The sequence below is a fragment of the Rhipicephalus sanguineus genome, chromosome 1, assembly GCF_013339695.2.
Source record: "Rhipicephalus sanguineus isolate Rsan-2018 chromosome 1, BIME_Rsan_1.4, whole genome shotgun sequence".
NCBI classification, from domain to species: domain Eukaryota; kingdom Metazoa; phylum Arthropoda; class Arachnida; order Ixodida; family Ixodidae; genus Rhipicephalus; species Rhipicephalus sanguineus.
Window position 1 is genome coordinate 169520211 of NC_051176.1, and position 16219 is coordinate 169536429.

The window sequence follows — 16219 nt, forward strand, 5'->3', positions numbered from 1 at the left end:
CGGCGAGACATTCCTTCTCAGTGGTGCTGTAATTAATCTCAGCTTTATTAAGGTGCCGGCTAGCATATGCGATCACTCTTTCCTGAGATGCGATTTTCTGAACGAGCACGGCTCCAATGCCGTAATCGCAAGCATCCGTGTGCACCTCTATTGGCCGTCCCGGCTCAAACTGACGCAGAACGGGGGCTGTGATAAGCTTGTCCTTGAGGGATTGCATCGCTACTTCGCAGGCCGCATCCCAGACGAAAGGGGCATCTTTTTTGGTCAGGTTGGTCAGGGGTCGAGAAATACTAGAAAAATCCTTAATGAATCGCCGATAGTAGTTGCAGATTCCCAGAAAGCTCTGCACACCTTTCTTGTTTCGTGGCTGGGGGAATTTTTCGATCGCTGCCACTTTGTCGGGATCCGGCCGGATGTTTTCGCCCGTAAGAATGTGTCCGAGATACTTGATTTCCCTTCGCGCGAAACTGCACTTCTCGGGCTTTAGTCTTAAGTTCGCCGCGTCCAAAGCCGTTAGTACGCTTTCCAAGTCTTTCAAATGGGCTACCATGGTCTTAGAGAAAATCACAATGTCGTCCAAGTAGGCCAAGCACACCCTCCAGAGCAGGCCGCTGAGAACTTTGTTGATCATTCTCTGAAATGTGGCGGGTGCGTTACACAGACCGAATGGGACAACATTGAATTCGTAGAGTCCCCGCCCACATGTAAATGCTGTCTTAGGCTTATCCTCCTCTCGAATTCCAATTTGCCAGTAGCCTGATGTCAAATCCAATGTGGTGAAGTAACGGGATCCCTGCAGCACATCAAGAATGTCGTCGATTCTCGGCAAAGGGTGCACGTCTCTCTTTGTGACGGCATTGACTCTTCTGAAATCTACGCAGAAGCGCCAGCCGCCGTTCGGCTTCTTTACCAGAACCACAGGGGACGACCATGGGCTGTTGGACTCTCTGATCACTCCGTCATGAAGCATCTCATCAATCTGCTGGCCAATAACCTCCCTTTCGAAGGTGGAATGTCGGTAGGGATGTTGATGAATGGGAGCCGAATCACCTGTGTCTATGACATGCTCCGCGACGTCAGTTCTCTGAATTGGGTTATGTTCTCCCGTAAACAAATGGCGGAACTTATTCAAAAGTGAGAGCAGCTCAGCTCTTTCGGTAGGTTGCAAATGGTCCCCAGTGTCCACTTCGAAGTCGCCGCTACCCGCTGTGCAGTGCGGCGCGGCGATGCCGAGCTGCGCATCATAAATAGACGCAGCCCAGCCAAGCTTCGTTCCGCAGTTCAAAGTTACTGGCGACATAGTAGGGTTAGCCACACGGACAATGCCGACACCACTCAACACATTCGTCACGGTTCGTGCCACACGCAACCCGTTTCTCAAATTAACATTTGGCTCGATAATGTGGACGCCGTCTATGGGAACCTGTACAGGCACAATCGCCTCGGTGCGTGGCTCTATGCGGATCTGCTCCTGGCACCTCACTGGGACATCGCCATGAGTGACATTCTTCGGCCCTACTTGAAGATCAAACGCCTGTCCCCCAATCTGCAATTTCTCCGCAGAAAAATCGATAACTAACCGAGCTGCTCGGCAAAATGGGAGCCCACCCAGCAGCTCGTAAGGGCATTCCTTGACAATTAGAAATTTCTGACTTATTTGCACGGTGCCGAATTCAAGAAGTATTTCCGCTTCCCCCATGGGCGATAGGATATTTCCTCCAATTCCTCTAATCAAAATTCCATTCTCTCTCAGTTCTCGGACTGAAGTGATCTTCTGCGCGAAATCAAGGGAGACAACATTTACAGAAGAGCCGGTGTCGACAATTAGTCTGTCACTTCTTCCGTTTGCCTTGACCGGCAGATAGATCAATTGGTTTACCGCCAATGTGCAGACTGAACGGCCAGGCTGGCCCCCTATGCCTGGCCATTCCCGTTTCCCGAGTCAAAATGCCGCTCACCGTTGCCGCTTTGTTCTTCCCTTCTCTGTCACTGCTGGTCCTCGTACTGCCTGTGACACTGTCGCGCGATGTGGCCGAGGCGATGGCAGTAGTAAGCACCGGGGACGCCCATCGCCGCCGCGGGATGTTCTAGGAGGCCACTGGGCAGGCGGCCGGCAAACCTCGTCCTCTACAGATTTCAGCCTGTCGGCAAGTGACTTAATCGACTCGGTGAGGGCCTTCAATTCCAGATTGCTCGCAGCGTCGCGTCGGTGATGCTGGGCGTCCGAAATGCATGTTGGCACGGCGTCCTGGCGCTGCTCGCGAACGGGGGCGCTCACCAGAGAAGGCTGTGTCGTGATTGATTCCCCAGGAATGGCCGCTGACCACGGCTGCGTAACGTTGATTGGGAGGTAGCTGTTCAAAGGGGTAAAATGGGCACGGGCCATCAACGCGGCATGGTTTATCCGCTGCAGAATTTGTAAAAACTCTCCAGAACTTGTCGGGTTGGCGAGGACCATTTTCTCTAGAGCATCGGCACGGAGTCCGCGCAAAAGATGACGTACGCGGTCTTCCTCTTTCATAGCTGGGTCTACGCGGGCGCAGAGCTGCAGTACGTCGTAGTAATACTGCTCCGGGCTCTCAGACGGCAGTTGCACTCGATTCTCTAGCCTCAGGCGGGTTATCTCTGCTGCGTGGCGGCCAGTGAAGCTAGACTTAAGCAACGTGGCCCACTCTTCCCACGTATTAGGAGCGCCGGTCATAACTTTCGTAGTATACCATTTTTTTGCGTCGCCCTCCAAAGCCAAATAAAGAAATTTCACCTTTGTATCGTCGTCCCATGAGTTGAGTGAAGATACATGTTCGTAGCAGGTCACCCACTCCGCTACGGATTCCTCAGGTGTACCTTTGAAGATCGGGGGCCCGATGAAGGGTCTCGAGGTTGCAGCAGCTGGAAGGTGGGCCATTCTCGCAACGTCATCCACGCCGTTCTGGCTCCTCAGAGTGGGCATCACCGTACGGGGGGTTTTCGCTACCCCGCACCTCCACCACTTTGTAGCGTAGTGTTCTGGTCGCTACTTGGTCGCCGCCGGAGAGATGGCACGTACAAACAGCATGTCCATATACTTTCTCCTAAACTGATTTATTTGGCTTAAGTTTCCTAATTAGAGGTTGCACACACTTGCACGCTACATAACTCTTGACAACTAACTCTGAGCAGCGCTCGCTGCAACCTGCTCTCGTGGCCTCTCCGGTGCGACCCTCTCTCGGCTCCTCTGGAAGCGTCCCGAGGCCACCGCAGAGACCAAACAAAAAAGGGCCACTCAGAAGTCTCCGTTGACGACACCCAATCGGGTGTCACGAATTCAAACAGGTACACCCAATCGCTGGCGGTCTCCACCGAGTTTGAACTCGATGACCACCGTCATCCTAAAGAATAAGGATCTAAACTAAAGTAAAAACACACAGAAAACTACCGCGACATCCGTTAGGCTTCCACCGTACAACTCACCCCGCATACCTTCCGGCGCCGCGGATGCAAAGCCGTCTGCGGTCTTCTAAATGGGGACCGGACCCTCGTAGGAAGGAAGATAATGCGCTCGTACAACAAAGCCGGTGAGCCACTCAAGGACACCACCGCAACCCCGGCTCTTGGGCTGACCCGCGACATTGGAACGAGCCAAAAGTTGAAAGAAAATAGCTACATCAAGGTTTACGCGACAATATATATATATATATAGTTGCAGATGATCCCTAAGCATATTCTTATGAGATGAGAACACGAAAGCATTTCTTTTGGCTAAGTTGTTTTGTGGGAGGGGTGCGGTAAAATGGTGTTGCCGAGTTGTGTTCTAATAATGAGGTAATGCGAGAGGCCGAATTGTGCTAGAATGTTCGGTTAGTTGAGTCTAAAATCGTTCGCTGTTGCTGCGAGGGATGTGCTGTGATCTTGGCAGGAACACGAGCCACACTCTAATGCTTTCGCCGTGAACGTCTTTCTGCACGTATCCCAGCTTTCCAAACGCTCCGTTGACGATTCTATCGAGCACTCCAATGTTTCACACAATCATGTACGGATACCCAATGAATAACGCTAGTTTGCCGAGCAGGTTCCCTTATCTACCTTTCGGAGATCGTCTCGAATTTGGTGACTTGGGTGTAGAGAGAAGTGTAATGCGGAAAGGCAGGGAGGTTAACCAGAAAACATATCTGGTTTGCTACCTGGGGAGTAGAGCATACGCCTTTCAATTCACGCTCGTCCCCTGATTCCTCCTCGTCAACTGAGCGCTTCGCCGACGAGACTTCTGCCGATGCCGACGTCAGACTCACTGCAGCTGCAGCGCGTGCCGCTACGACACTCCCTCCACAGAATTTGACGGCCAACTGATACGGCGGACAATGGCGCGCCCCCGTCGAGCCGGGACTACAGCACCGGGACTTTCCGTTTCTCCATGGAGGAAGCATGCGCTCCTCTGCGGGTATCCCACTTACCTAAACCGCGGCTGCATGCTGCTTCGTGCGCCGGGGTCGATCAGATCCGGTGGGTCGCGCGTTTTCCGGACACGAAGTATGCGTACGCCCGGTGAGCACGCGTTTTCACCAACCTAGCCAAGCAACGCTATCGCGTTAAAAAATCGTATTCAACGCACATGCTCAAAATTTATACGAAGCGACGCGCAATATTGTATTTACTTTCATCATGCAGTGCGTAATCTCATGCACGCTTACGTTCAAGTACCGCGCGGGTCAGAAAGAACCTCGCCCACTTTCTATCTATTTATGCTGAATACTGCGCATTGCTTGGCTAGTTGATGGACGCTTAATTACCGAAACTGGAGCAGCAAAAGACGAGGGACGTCAGAAGCAACTGGCGTGCTGTCCGTGTTGCTTCTGATGACCCTCGTCTTTTGTTGCGCCGCATGTTCGGTAAATGAAATTCGGCTTAGCACTATACTCCGCTCACAAGCAATGCCGAAATTCAGACACCAAATCTGGCATAGCATACGTGTGAGATGTCTACGCAGCGATGTCTCGAGGATGGAGGTGGTTAATTATGGCTACCTTAGGAAGAATGGTGTGGCCTATGAGCAGCGACATATCGTTCGGGTCTCTCCTCACTCCAAACAAACCAAAGCATTCTACACACCTCGCATGGGAGTGGAACATGCACATTCCAGAGGATGGGCCACGGCTGAGCACAGACAACGAGCGTAACAAGATTGAGGTAGCCCACAAATAAGAAATCAAGGAAAATCAGACTCCGCTGAATATCATGTGCGGTTCCTTTATGAGAAGTATGTGTGCTATAGATGCCCCTATATATGAGCCACGCTCATATATGATGCCACGCTCGCTCTATGGTGCCCACCAAGCAGCCAAACCAACCGGACTAATCGTCAACGCCACCTGTCCTCTCTGATGCATATCTGTATGCCAACTGGACTCCGCCGAAGAGAGGCCACACTGCTTTATCGCTTGTGGCTAGGGGTGGCATTTACGAAATCCTATTCCTTTCGAATTGGAATGGCCGACAACGCTCTCTGCGATGCCTGTCGTTGCGAGGAGACGCTACACCACGTCCTGTGCGACTGTCCGGTATATAATGCTCAGAGACAGTCATTGGCGTCCGTTCTAGCGCGCCTTGATAGTAGACCAATGTCTGTTCAAACAATACTTGCATGTTGTCAACAGAAGACATCACAACTGAAGGCGACGAAGGCACTGCTGAGGTTTTTGAGAGCGACGAACTTGGCCAAGCGATTGTGACAGAAATGTCGCGTACCACGCAAAAGTGACCAACTACCACGCAAGAGTGACCGACTGATTCTATGTGTGCTGTGTCATGTGCTATCTTTCTATCTTTCTCTCTCTCTTTCCTCTCCATCTTTAAATCTCCCCCACCCTGTCCCCATGTGTAGGGTAGCAAACCGGTTGTCCTATACTGGTTATCCTCCCTGCCTTTCCTTCTCTACTATTTCTTCTCTTCTCTTTATGTGCATGGTTTTCGCTTGTTTTACATCCCATAATGAAAATGAGCTCAGTGCCACTACTTAGTCGCTCCAAATTGGCGCTACATATATAAGCAGCTCGAGAGAAAATAACGATATAAGAAAAAAAAAACTGATTAAGAAGATTCAAGTTCAAACAAGAAATAGCCCAACGAAAGAGGGTGAATGGCTCGAGGCAGCGCGTTCCAGTATCCAATAGTTAGAGGGAATAAACGATCATTAAACACACCGATTCGCCACCGACAACGTGTAATAGTAGGGTGTTAATACGTTCTAGCTGAGGATTGTTCCTCGAACTTTATGTATGTATGGGCTAAGAGAAAAACAGTCTTTGATTGATTAATTAATCAGTGCACGAGCTTCAGACATTGTATGATGCGACGGATTCTGAGAGCTTAGGAAACGGAAAAAAGTTGCTATCTAAACGACGATTGATGAACACACACACACACACACACACACACACACACACACACACACACACACACACACACACACACACACACACACACACACACACACACACACACACCACACACACACACACACACACCACTTTATTTATTTATTTATTTATTTATTTATTTATTTATTTATGCGCTAATTCTATGAAGGGATCAAAGCAGGAGGGCATATGCAATGCGTTAATACGCTGTGAAATGAAAGGAAAGTGAACGCTCGCCAAAGAATTAAAAAAATAACGACATTTCGGAACCCGAGTTCATCTCATTTATTACTTCTTGGCAAGGGTTCGTTTCCTTTTCACAACGTTCTTTCCTCGCCGGACGGGTCTGGCGAGGAAACTTGATTTAACTCTTAATTAGGTTAATACAGATACAAATAACACCAATTTAATGCAGCTGCAGCAACAAATAATTACAAAGAAAGAGCAAAGCAAAAGCAATTATAACCACGGCTAATGTGAACACAAAAAGGCTCATATAGTGGAAGAAAACCATATATTTAATAATTAAGAGGGAAAACAGAAACATTAACGAGAACAAGGTGTAAGTAGTTTTACACAGTGGTTGTGCAGTCCCAAAAGACAAAATACATACTGTGTTACTTCAAGTATGGGTAAAAGAGGAAAAAAAACATTTAAACAAAAAAGGTATTGTAAAGAAACAGATAGACAAGCGTAGTTCTATACATCTATTAGGTAAAACAAAAACAAAATCTCACATGGCTAATGTATCGCTTTCAATTGCAGATAAAACCTAGGTTAATTATGTACTTTCTATTTTGTGAAGGAGGAAGTTATTCCCCATTATAGTTAACGGGGAAAATTCATTCTTAGAACAATCTGTACGCAAGGTGTATTCAGCGAGCCCTTGTGTACGGTTATGTCTGGTTGGGCGTGTTTGTAAGCTGGCTATGGCATATGTAGCTGGTTGCGTCAATATTTACTTCATTGTGCATGAGTGAGTACATGAATTTTAGTCGAGCTATTTCAGCCCTGCACTGAAGAGTATGTATGCCAGCAGTTTCCATCAATATGGTATAAGTGATTCATGTGGGACATGCATGTTAAAAATGAACGTGATTGGATCTCTGTGTATGCCGTGATATATATATATATATATATATATATATATATATAAGTATGAGAGGTGGCACTTCAAGAAAACTTCATTTATTACGTCGACGTGAGAAAGGTCAGAGCCTGACCTTTCTCAAGACGTGCCACCTCTCATACTTATACGGCAACCAAAGGCAACCACTCCTTCAACTACATATATATATATATATATATATATTTTAGCGTGGCTGTTAGTTCACCGCGTTACGAAAAAAAATTATGGCAGCTTCGCACCCGCGGTGTCATGCCTGAAGGAAGAGCAGTGCTGGTTGGCCTTCCTTTCTTTTTTCTCTTTATTTTTTCTTTCTTTCTTATCTTTCTTTGTTTCTCTTTATTTCTTTCTATTTTTCTCGTTCTATAACTTTCTGTCGCTTCCTTTCTCTACCTCTCTTTTTCTCTCTTTCTCTCTCTCTATTCTCTCTCTCTCTCTTTCACGTGTTCCACGCGCTCCACTTCGCCGAGCAGTTTTTGTTTATCGCTCGCACCTGCTGTACTCGGTAGTGGGGCTTGCCCAATTCCACTCCACAGGTGGGTATGTGCCCACAGGTGGGCACATGCACACCTGTGGTGTTTTGCACGACGGAGCACAAGTTACCGATAGCCTTTCACTCTCTACTAATTATCATTTGATGGCGTGACAAAATGTATTTCAAGTTGCCTGCCAGTAACAATAGAACCCCCCCCCCCAAAAAAAAAAAAGAAGAAAGCTAAAGCTCGGTAAACGTTCCTGCTGCACTGCACCTATACACCCCTTTGTGATCGACACTGGAGAGACTGGCATGGCTCCGATTACTCCCCTAAGGCTGCTATCGATACCGCATCTGACTCGGGTGTTTACGAGCCGAAGCTATGACGCAGAGTCACGAAGTGGCGGATATTTTGCGAGCCACCCCAGGCTGTAGCGATCATATTTCGCTTCTGGTCTTCTGCTTATATAGATGACTCGAAGAAAAATACAGCTCTTGCCTATATACTTGGACTATATCGGCCACAGCAGTAATTAGGGAGAGCGCAACAACCGGAAAGTCCGACGCTGCCATTGGCTCGACTTACCTTAACGGATTCATAAAGAAAGCGACAGAATCCCAATAAAGAAGGGCGTACGACAGGGAGACACGATCTCTCCAATGCTATTCACCGCGTGTTTACAGGAGGTTTTCAGGGCCCTAGATTGGGAAGAATTAGGGATAAGAGTTAATGGAGAGTATCTCAGTAATCTGCGATTCGCTGATGACATTGCATTGATGAGTAACGCGGGAGACGAATTACAGCTCATGATTACTGAACTGGATACGGAAAGTAGAAGAGTAGGTCTGAAAATTAATATGCATAAAACTAAAGTAATGTGGAGCAATCTTGGCAGTGAACAGCGCTTTGCGATAGGTGGCGAGACGCTGGAAGTTGTAAAGGAGTACGTCTACTTAGGACAGGTAGTAACCGCGGAGCCGAACCATGAGAGTGAAATAACTAGGAGAATAAGGATGGGATGGGGCTCATTCGGCAAGCACTATCAAATCATGAATGGTAGTCTACCACTATCTCTCAAGAGGAAGGTATATAACAGCTGCATCTTACCGGTACTTACCTACGGAGCAGAAACCTGGAGACTTACAAAGAGGGTTCAACTTAAATTGAGGACGACGCAGCGAGCGATGGAAAGGAAAATGATAGGTGTAACCTTAAGAGACAGGAAGAGAGCAGAGTGGGTCAGGGAACAAACGGGGGTTAAGGATATCATAGTTGAAATTAAGAAGAAGAAATGGATATGGGCCGGCCACGTAGCACGTCGGCAGGATAACCGGTGGTCATTAAGGGTAACTGACTGGATTCCAAGAGATGGCAAACGCGTGAGGGGGAGACAAAAAATTAGGTGGGTAGATGAGATTAAGAAGTTTGCAGGTATAACGCGGCAGCAGAAAGCACAGGACCGAGTTGATTGGCGGAACATGGGAGAGGCCTTTGCCCTGCAGTGGGCGTAGACAGGCTGATGATGATGATGATGATGATGACCTTAACGGATTACGTGATTTAACTCGCACGAACGCACTTGAGGCCGTGAACAATCGTGAAGCTCCTCTTATCAAATGGAATTATAATCCCACTGCCAATATTACGCAAACACAGTCAAACCTCGATCTTCCCTCCTTTCCATTCGTCATCAAATAGCTCGCATTTATATTATTGCGATAGCAATTATATGGACACTCTCGGCTGATTTTTGCCGTTGCCGTCACCGTCATGCCCCTGATATGTATATGTATGTATATATAAATAAAAGCCACAAATAAAAATAATTCAGCAGAAAGAGAGTCCGTAGCGCTCGACCGGGGTTTCGAACCTGCGACCCCCTCGCTCCGCAGCTCGCTGCCTTAGACAATTACGCCACGCCTCATTCGTTCTCCAGCATACTAACGACAGAATACAAACGCACGCGGTGTTGGGTGAAACGCACGGGACGCCACACGTGACGAAACTAAAATTATGCGAGACGCGGGCCACGCTGCATCATCGCCCGCGCTGCGTTTGCGTCGTATTGCTGGCGACTCACGCTAGTTTTCCATTTTGGGGTTGTAGCGCCGCGCCACTCGTGGTCAGTCGGCCAGGGAGAAAGAAGAGCGTCCCGTGGCTCGTGGTGGCGCGAGCTAGTGGAAACTCTTTGGCTCTTATAGACTTATGCCACCGGAGGGAAGAAACGAGACAGCTGAACCATGCAGAATCACAGTATATATGTTACACTGCGACCAGAATCATGCGGCTAAAATTACAGCGCAAACGAACAAGACACCCACGAAGAAAAACGTACGACACAAGCGCTGAGTAACAACTGCTTTATTCTTTCATAACCAACGCATATATAAGCCGAAGGCAAACTTACCGCACATGTGCACACAACAATAGCTCTAAACCAAAACGTGTAACAAGGATGATAGTGTATTAGATACATGGAGATGTGAAAGTATATATTCAGATGGGTGCAGGGACAATGAAGTAAAGAAGTAGGAAGGACAAAGAAGTGCATTTGCACTGTAATTTTAGCCTCAGGAATATGTACGAACTAGAGCCAAATGAAGATTTATCTTAGTGACCAGAATCGACGCCCACAGGGAACGCGAGCCGTGGCTTCACGTGCCACTACCAAGTGCCGTCTTTATTTTCTTCTCTTGAGGTCGTGCACTCTGCTGTTTTGTTTGCCGCCCAAAGGAAGGCGCTGCATGGTCTTGGGACAGCGCGAGCGCAAGAGTCCGAGAGTGGATTGCGTTCTGCGCATGCGTCTTGGCGGCTCGCAAATTTCTTGGGTCCCTAACTCTAATAAAACTAGTTTTTCGCCGGAGTTGGGATGTGCGCCTTCGACTTGTGCTTTGACATACAGGGCGTGGTCGACCGTGGTTGCGCGATTATCTCTTGAGGGGGAGTTTTGTATGTCTTGTGCTTTCACCGCAAGGTTTGCGCTGAAGCTATAGACCACACGAAGGTCACATTGCTCGCTGAAGCGGCCGCGTTTGCGAAAGGAGTGATCTGATAGCTAGAAGAGCCAAAGTAAGGGTTAGTTGAAGTAACAACTGTGCAGTTAGTTTGCGCTCGTCTTGTGTATACCTGCGCGTTCTTTTCGTGCCTCCTTATTTGTGTTTGAGCAGCGCGCTGCAAGTGTCTAGCTGTGACAGTTGTTAGTTCGCACTCGCCTTGTGTGTTTTCTTTTCCTGCGTCCTTTGTGCTCTACCTGTGACATTCCAATTTCTTGCTATCGCATTCATTGCTTCGCCCTTGAGGCGAAACTGTGACTTTTTTTAAAAACAAAATTCAATGTCATAATAACTACATTCGTCGGCAATTCATCTGTCCACCATCATTAACCTCAGGTTGGATCGACCATGCGTGGACAAAAGGTTGATGTCCCTCCCATCGTTGGAATAAGGCAAAGTACGTGATCTCTACCCTATAAAACTCGTATACCATGAAATCACCTGTCACAGTCAGCCACTTCAATCGCGGATACTTCTGCTTTAAAGCTTTTTTTTTTTTTGGGGGGGGGGGGGATGTGCATGAGAGTGCTTGATTGCATGCGTTATGCATTTTGTTTTGAATTATCTTAATAATTTATGCTATGTACACCTCCGTTATTTCCACTTCATTGTCCTCGCCCCTCTCCTTTGTAATATACAAATCTTAAGGTAGGGGTGTGCGAATATTCGAGTTTCGAATTCCAATCGAATACTACCTAATCGAATAATTCGATTCGACTTTCGAATAGCTAGTATTCGAACTTTCGAATAATTCGAGAGGACGAATATTTAAAACGCGACAAAGGCCAATGGTGCAACTTGATGACGATGGGGTGGCTAACACTAACGCTAACGTCGTTACAATAGGCCTTTCGTTAAAACTTTAACCGATTTCCTGGTTCGAAAATGAGAGCACGTTTACTTTAGAGGAGATTATGTTATTTCAGCACGTAAAAAAAAAAGAAAGACAAGAAAAGTGGCAAGCCCTTCTCAACTTCGCTTCCGGACTTCTTGCACAGTTCGGTAGCATATGCCGCAAGGGCCGTAAAACTTGGTTGGTTTCAGATGCGAAAATTTGTTCACGCTGCGCATTCGCAACTGCTGCACTGACCACTCGTTCAGAAACTCCGTTCTATCAGAAACTCCCGTCGTTTCGGTGCGCAATCAGAACGCTGCTACGAATAGGCGCCCGAAGATGTTCGGGCCCAGAGCACCCATGGCGATGGAGCCCAATAACGTGGCCATTGTCAGATGAGCCGTATTGCACGGCCATAGGAAAAAGAAAGCTGTCTACCGTACCACTCTCTGTTACCCATTAGGAGGTTAAAAGTGGCGCTGCTCACTAGAATGGCGGCTCTTCTATCAACATGGTTGCACGCGCATGAAATCTGGAAAAGAAAAAAAAAAGACTGCCGAACAAGTGCACAAGCTGTCACCAGGCTCTAGAATCCTTGGTCTTTTTTTTCTCGCCGCAACTGGCGGTGCACGCTTCGATACTATTCGATATTCGATATTTTCGGCCACTATTCGGCACTATTCGATTCGAATTTGACTCGAGATGAAATTTCACTATTCGCACACCCCTACTTTAAGCTGCTAATAAATAAATAAATAAATAAATAAATAAATAAATAAATAATAAATAAATAAATAAATAAATAAATAAATATAGCGCAGTTGCCGCGTTGGCTTCACCGGCAATCAAACGTCATTGAGAACAAAGGCATTTCAATGTCATGTTCGTATTGCAGCCAAAGGTCAGCAAACTGCGGGTGTGCGCATATTCGTGACTTCGAATATTCGATTCGACTTGTTTGCTATTCGTTTCGATTCGAAAGACACTTTTACTATTTCAAATATTCGAACACCGCGAATTTTCGAAACATATTCAAAACGTGTTTTTAGAGCGCAGAAGTGACATTAAAAAGGTTTTATCAGCCAACGTGGCGAACAACTTCGCGTAAATAACGCTAAGAACTCCGCCTTTTTTTTTTCGTTATTTGCGCGAATATGAAAGTTCAACATGACTGAGCGAAAGATGACTGGATGTTCTACATACCATCTCTCAAAATCTATGCCTCATTAGAAATATACACCAGGAGTTGCATATACCTCTGCTGAATTTCATAAAATTTGAGACACAAATAGGCATTTTTGTTTTATTGGCCACATCACCTCCATGGTGCACTTTTGCAAACGCTGAACCAGTGTTCTAGTGTAGCTGACAAAGCTTAGCAATGTGTATGAAACCGAGCACGTCAAGTGCGGAACTTATATATATATATATATATATATATATATCATATATCATATATTATGAAGGAAAGAAGTGTTAATTTCAAGGGCTCGTTTTCTTTTGTTATACACAATATTAATGAGAACTAACAGACAATAATGCCAAGGAAAGTATAGGGGATGTTTTTTAGTAGTAAATGTAAGGTAATTGTGAAGAAAGAAAAGTGGACGAAAAGACAGCTTGCCGCGGGCAGGGACCGAACCTGCGACCTTCGAATAACGCGTCCGAACGCTCTACCAACTGAGCTACCGCGGCGGCCATCCCCCGTCCACTTTATAGGGTATATATGTGCATTTAAACGTGGGAGCGTCAGTCAGCGCCGCCAGTAGCCATGACGGCGACTGTGGAACACTCTTTTTCTGCCTGTTGGCGTCACGTAGCACGTGAACTTATTACGAGCGGGCAGCTGACCAATAATCCCTCGCATACTACCTGAAAGCATCAAGTCTGCCAGAACGAGACCCTCGCTATGAATGAAGGAAAGAAGTGTTAATTTCAAGGGCTCGTTTTCTTTGTTATACACAATATTAATGAGAACTAACAGACAATAATGCCAAGGAAAGTATAGGGGATGTTTTTAGTAGTAAATGTAAGGTAATTGTGAAGAAAGAAAAGTGGACGAAAAGATAGCTTGCCGCGGGCAGGGACCGAACCTGCGACCTTCGAATAACGCGTCCGATGCTCTACCAACTGAGCTACCGCGGCGGCCATCCCCCCGTCCACTTTATTAGGGTATATATGTGCATTTAAACGTGGGAGCGTCAGTCAGCGCCGCCAGTAGCCATGACGGCGAGTGTGGAACACTCTTTTCTGCCTGTTGGCGTCACGTAGCACGTGAACTTATTACGAGCGGGCAGCTGACCAATAATCCTCTCGCATACTACCTGAAAGCATCAAGTCTGCCAGAACGAGACCCTCGCTATGAATGAAGGAAAGAAGTGGTAATTTCAAGGGCTCGTTTTCTTTGTTATACACAATATTAATGAGAACTAACAGACAATAATGCCAAGGAAAGTATAGGGGATGTTTTTAGTAGTAAATGTAAGGTAATTGTGAAGAAAGAAAAGTGGACGAAAAGATAGCTTGCCGCGGGCAGGGACCGAACCTGCGACCTTCGAATACCGCGTCCGATGCTCTACCAACTGAGCTACCGCGGCGGCCATCCCCCCGTCCACTTTATAGGGTATATATGTGCATTTAAACGTGGGAGCGTCAGTCAGCGCCGCCAGTAGCCATGACGGCGAGTGTGGAACACTCTTTTTCTGCCTGTTGGCGTCACGTAGCACGTGAACTTATTACGAGCGGGCAGCTGACCAATAATCCCTCGCATACTACCTGAAGCATCAAGTCTGCCAGAACGAGACCCTCGCTATGACTGAAGGAAAGAAGTGCTTAATTTCAAGGGCTCGTTTTCTTTGTTATACACAATATTAATGAGAACTAACAGACAATAATGCCAAGGAAAGTATAGGGGATGTTTTTAGTAGTAATGTAAGGTAATTGTGAAGAAAGAAAAGTGGACGAAAAGATAGCTTGCCGCGGGCAGGGACCGAACCTGCGACCTTCGAATAACGCGTCCGATGCTCTACCAACTGAGCTACCGCGGCGGCCATCCCCCCGTCCACTTTATATGTGCATTTAAACGTGGGAGCGTCAGTCAGCGCCGCCAGTAGCCATGACGGCGAGTGTGGAACACTCTTTTTCTGCCTGTTGGCGTCACGTAGCACGTGAACTTATTACGAGCGGGCAGCTGACCAATAATCCCTCGCATACTACCTGAAAGCATCCAAGTCTGCCAGAACGAGACCCTCGCTATGAATGAAGGAAAGAAGTGTTAATTTCAAGGGCTCGTTTTCTTTGTTATACACAATATTAATGAGAACTAACAGACAATAATGCCAAGGAAAGTATAGGGGATGTTTTTAGTAGTAAATGTAAGGTAATTGTGAAGAAAGAAAAGTGGACGAAAAGATAGCTTGCCGCGGGCAGGGACCGAACCTGCGACCTTCGAATAACGCGTCCGATGCTCTACCAACTGAGCTACCGCGGCGGCCATCCCCCGTCCACTTTATAGGTATATGTGCATTTAAACGTGGGAGCGTCAGTCAGCGCCGCCAGTAGACATGACGGCGAGTGTGGAACACTCTTTTTCTGCTGTTGGCGTCACGTAGCCGTGAACTTATTACGAGCTGGCAGCTGACCAATAATCCCTCGCATACTACCTGAAAGCCATCAAGTTGCCAGAACGAGACCCTCGCTATGAATGAAGGACAGAAGTGTTAATTTCAAGGGGCTCGTTTTTCTTTGTATACACACTATTAATGAGAACTAACAGACAATAATGCCAAGGAAAGTATAGGGGATGTTTTTAGAGTAAATGTAAGGTAATTGTGAAGAAAGAAACGTGGACGAAAAGATAGCTTGCCGCGGGCAGGGACCGAACCTGCGACCTTCGAATACCGCGTCCGATGCTCTACCAACTGAGCTACCGCGGCGGCCATCCCCCCGTTCCACTTTATAGGGTATATATGTGCATTTAAACGTGGGAGCGTCAGTCAGCGCCGCCAGTAGCCATGGACGGCGAGTGTGGAACACTCTTTTTCTGCCTGTTTGCGTCAGTAGCACGGAACTATACGAGCGGGCAGCTGACCAATAATCCCTCGCATACTACCTGAAAGCATTCAAGTCTGCCAGAACGAGACCCTCGCTATGAATGAAGGAAAGAAGTGTAATTTCAGGGCTCGTTTCTTTGTTATACACAATATCTAATGAGAAATAACAGACAATAATGCCAAGGAAAGTATAGGGGATGTTTTAGTAGTAAATGTAAGGTAATTGTGAAGAAAGAAAAGTGGACGAAAAGACAGCTTGCCGCGGGCAGGGACCGCAACCTGCGA

General features: G+C 47.0%; 2 non-coding genes across 2 annotated transcripts; both read right to left on the minus strand.

The window, feature by feature from the left end:
• Positions 1–14406: 14406 nt before the first annotated feature.
• On the minus strand, positions 14407–14479 carry Trnap-cgg (transfer RNA proline (anticodon CGG)). Its single transcript has one exon. It is a non-coding gene; the product is annotated as a tRNA-Pro (tRNA).
• A 1265-nt stretch (positions 14480–15744) lies between these two features.
• On the minus strand, positions 15745–15817 carry Trnap-cgg (transfer RNA proline (anticodon CGG)). The gene has a single exon. It is a non-coding gene; the product is annotated as a tRNA-Pro (tRNA).
• Positions 15818–16219: the final 402 nt, after the last annotated feature.